Here is a 4,981-nt window from a genome sequence, read left to right as displayed (position 1 = left end):
AAAGAAAACCAAAATCCTCACAACTGGACCCATAAGCAACATCATGATAAAGGGGGAAAAGACTGAAGTTGTCAAGGATTTCATTTTACTTGGATCCACAATCAACAGCCATGGAAGCAGCAGTCAAGAAATCAAAAGAGGTATTGCGTTGGGCAAATCTGCTGCAAAAGACCTCTTTAAAGTGTTTAAAAGCAAAGATGTCACCTTGAAGACTAAGGTGCGCCTAACCCAAGCCATGCTATTTTCAATTGCATCATATGCATGTGAAAGCTAGACAATGAATAAGGAAGACCGAAGAATTGACGCCTTTGAATTGTGGTGTTGGTGAAGAATATTTAATATAACATAGATTGCCAAAAGAACAAACAAATCTGTCTTGGAAGAAGTACAACCAGAATTCTACTTAGAAGCAAAGATGGCGAGACTGCGTCTTACATACTTTGGACATGTTGTCAGGAGGGATCAGTTCCTGGAGAAGGACATCATGCTTGGTAAAGCCCAGGGTCAGTGGAAAAGAGAATTGACACAGTGGCTGCAACAGTGGGTTCAAGCATAACAACAATTGTACGGATGGCTCAGGACCGGGCAGTGTTTCGTTCTGTTGTGCATGGGGTAGCTATGAGTCAAAACCAACTCAATGGTACCTAACAACAACAGTTGGGAGTTTGCTTGGAATGAAGCTCCTACCTGTCAGTTTTAGTCACAGGCACTGTAAGTCATTCAGCGACCTTTCATCCAAATCACCTATAGTCCTAAGTGGGTTTCTGTACCCCAGGGTCTCTGGGGCCTCCCTGGTTTCTCAATGTGTTGGAGATTATCCTTCAATTCAAGTGGCTGGACCTTTCTTGGCATGACTGTCTGCTAGGACCTCTGCGTACTGGAGCCAAAAAATAATATAAAAGTTGCCTGAGGCCAACTCTACCATCCACAGTGGCCCTTCAGCTCCACCTCCTATGAGAACCCAGCCCACCCTTATCGTCACCCCCTGAACTGTGGACTGGCCTCATGGCTTTCCTCAACCTCCACCCCGCAGGCTTTCTAGGCCCTTCCTAGGGAGGCCTCTCCCCACCAGCTGGGTCCCAGCCTAGCTAAGTTCACATGGGAGGGAGCCCTTGTGCCCCTCTTTCCCTTTGTTAAAAACCAACCAGTTGCCTTAAGTTGACTCTGACTCATGGCAACCTCATGTGTGTTAGAGTAGAACTATGCTCCACAACGTTTCCAATGGCTGATTTTTTTGGTTAGTAAATCACCAGTTTTTTCTTCCAAAGAACCTCTGGGTGGACTCGAACTGCCAGCCTTTTGGTTAGCAGCAGAGCCCATTAACCATTTGCACACCACCATCCTTCCCTTTGTTAGAAAACCCATAAAGGTGAGTGTTTTCATCTTGACTCCCGTCAGCTTTTCTCCTCTTCATGTCTCGTGAGGATTGCTTGTCGGGCTCCCTGCCCCCACGTCTGAATGAGCGTCATCTTCCCACACGGTCTTGCACTCTTCCCAAAATATGTAGAGGAGGCTTTCCTGTGGGGTTCATTTTGGTAGAGATAATGGGATTTGAGAGAAAATGCCAACGGTTTATTTGCTTTTTTCACAAGCTGGCCACTGAGTAAGTAGACTTTGGAGTTGACTCAGAGATACCTGTTGGTGTAAAACTCTGACTAGAAAGTGCCATGTCACGCCACCGGGGCCGGCGCCAGCCGGGACACCCCATAGGAAAAGGCCTCTGATGAGGTGAGCCAATAAATAGATCGTTCAATGCACAAGGGTAGTCTGCCCATTTTTATTTATTCATTCATTTATTTATATTGCTTGATTGGTAAAAAAATATATATATGTACAAAACATTTGCCATTTCAATATCTTTTACACGTACAATTCAGTGACGTTACATTCACCATATTGTGCAACCGTCACCACTCTCCATTTCCAAAAGTTTTCATCACCCTTAACAGAAGCTCAGTACCCCTGAGCAAGGACTGCCTCTTTCCCCTCCCTCCCGCCCACCCCTGGTGACCAGAAATCAACTTCAGTCTCTGTCTTAGTCATCTAGTGCTGCTATAACAGTAACACCACAAGTGGATGGCTTAAACAAAGAGCTTATTTCTTCACAGTAAAGTAGGCTAAAAGTCCAAATTCAGGCCGTCAGCTCCAGGGGAAGGTTTTCTCTCTCTGTTGGCCTTCTCATCAATCTTCCCCCGGACTAGAAGCTTCTCTGCCCAGGGACCCCAGGTCCAAAGGACGCACTCTGCTCCTGGCACTGCTTTCTTGGTGGTATGAGGTCCCCTCTCTCCTTTCCCTTTTATCTCTTGAGAGATAGAAGGTGGCGCAGGCCCCACCCCAGGGCAACTCCCTTTACACTGAATCAGGGATATGACCTTACTAAGGAAGTTACAATCCCACCCTATCCTCTTTAACATAAAATTACAAGCACAAAATGAAGGACAGCCACACAATATTGGGGATCATGGCCTAACCAAGTTGACACATATTTTGGGGGGACACAAATCAATCCATGACATTCTCTCTACCTTTGCCTTCGGTAAGTATGTCATAGAAATGGTGTCATACAACATTCATCTTTTTGTGCCTGACTTATTTCACTCAGCATGTTTTCAAGTTCATCCATGTTGTAGCATGATTCAAGACTTCATTTCTCTTTGTTGCTGAGTAATATTTTATTGCATATATGTACCACATGTTGTTTATCCATTCATCTGTTGGTGGAGTCTGCCCATTTTGAAAACCTTCTCTTGCCACTGTTCCTCAAGTGACCCTGGGATTGGAATTTGCTGCTTCCCTGCCTCCCTGCCTCCCTCATTTAACCCTGTATGCATAGGCTCTAGACCTGGGGTAATTGCTCTCTCAAAGGTCACAGGGGTCTTTTGGTGCAAACACCAATGGATCTTTTCCTCTTTCGCTTCTCCTTGACCCATCTGGGCCATCTGGGCACACTGCCACCCTTTCCTGGACCTGACATTACTCTGAAATTTTCCTGCTCTCAGATCTTTTGAATGATATGGCTTTGGCCATTTTGGATCTCATGGACATTTATGACAAGATTTTTGTCCAGTAAATGCCCAAAGAGGTCTTGTTCCTATGGCATCATGTTGACTTATCGAAGTTAGGAAACTGCGGTGAAAGCAAATATTTGGGTTTGTGAAGATTAACATTTTGGCAGTACAGGCCGATGAAAGGCAGGGTAACGAGCATTTATTCAAAACTCACAGCGACTGTTTTACAATGAGGAGCAGAGGTGGAGCAAAGTGAAGGGATCTGTTCAAATCTGGACTTCGAGTGTGTGGGAGAGCTGGGACTCAGCCCCAGGCATTCGTGGTCAGACAGCCTAGCTTCAATCCTGTACCCTCTCTCACTGCAAACAGTTATTCCTTTGGGGTGGTCCCCTCACCTGGCCAGAGCACTAATGTCTCCTGAGTGATTTTTTTTTTCTATTACAAAACACATTGCAGTTAAAAAAAAAAGTTTATAATGGTGTTCAAAGAGAAGCATTAGAACAAGAAAAATCTATTTACCAGTTAACCACTCACTTCCCATCTGTTGCTGTTCTTGTTAGGTGCAGTCGAGTCGGTTCTGACTCATAGCGATCCTATGCACAACAGAACAAAACACTGCCCCATCCCGTGCCATCCTCACAATCATTGTTACGCTTGAGCTCATCGTTGCAGCCACTGTGTCAGTCCACCTCGTTGAGGGTCTTCCTCTTTTCTGCTGACCCTGGACTTTGCCAAGCATGAAGTCCCTCTCCAGGGACTGATCCCTCCTGACAACATGTCCAAAGTATGTAAGACTCAGTCTCGCCATCCTTGCTTCTAAGGAGCATTCTGGTTGTACTTCTTCCAAGGCAGATTTGTTCATTCTTTTGGCAGTCCATGGTATGTTCAATATTCTTGGCCGTCATCACAATTCAAAGGCATCAATTCTTCTTCAGTCTTTCTTATTCACTGTCCAGCTTTCACATGCATATGATGCGATTGAAAATACCATGGCTTGGGTCAGGCGCACCTCAGTCTTCAAGGTGACATCTTACTATCTAGTCAATTTCAACTCATGGTGACCCAAGTATGCTAAGGTAGAACTGGGCTCCATAGGATTTTCAATTGCTCATTTCTTAGTAGAAGATCACCAGGCCTTTCTTCCCAGACACCTCTGGGTGGACTTGAACTTCCAACATCCAATCTTCCAGTTAGCAGCAGAGCACTTAACTGTTTGCACCACCCAGGGACTCCATTGAAAGAGCAGTAGTTAATGTACATAATGAAATTTGTAATCTGATCTAGGCAGTTCAGGGCCCAGCAGGTTGATTAAAATCCTGTTGTTTATGCAAGAACAGCCCAGATCTGGAAGCAAATGCTCTATCCACATTGCCTGTCCTTAACAGTGACTTAATGGCCTTCTGGGCTTAGACACAGTCTTTTGCTCTCGGTCCTTCCACATTGCTGTGCTGATGAGTGACAGTCAGGACTTGAGGCTGATCCTTTTCCACTGTATTTCCTCTCCCATCAGTTCCCATCCCATCCATCTTTATACACCTGCCTTCCTTCTTTCACTGTAACAAGTGGAAACATACCTACTTTTTGAACTTGCTCTTTTGGTAAACCCAGTCTCTAAAACCTATATTTGCTGAGGGCCTCAGCTAAGAGTTGAGTAGCTTGTCTGCTTAAAGGAATTCACACTGAGTTGTTGATTAGGCTTGGCAGGGCAGCAACTGCTTTTAAAGGAAGAACTGGTTTGCACAAATGTATCTCTAATTGGTGTGTAGCAGGAAGGAGTATTTTTGCATAGAGGTCATTGGTGTTCCTCTGTTCCCACACCCCCTCCCCCTGCCGCCTACCTCCCACCCTTAGTCAACCAGGAAAGAAAATTCAGGAACCAAATGTTATGGATTGAATTGTGTCCCCCTAAAATATGTATTGAAATCATACCTGTGGATACAATCTTGTTTGAAAATAGGGATTTTTCTTCTGTT

The sequence above is a fragment of the Elephas maximus genome, chromosome 9 (genome assembly GCF_024166365.1).
Source record: "Elephas maximus indicus isolate mEleMax1 chromosome 9, mEleMax1 primary haplotype, whole genome shotgun sequence".
NCBI classification, from domain to species: domain Eukaryota; kingdom Metazoa; phylum Chordata; class Mammalia; order Proboscidea; family Elephantidae; genus Elephas; species Elephas maximus.
Note: the sequence above shows the minus strand (reverse complement) of the source record.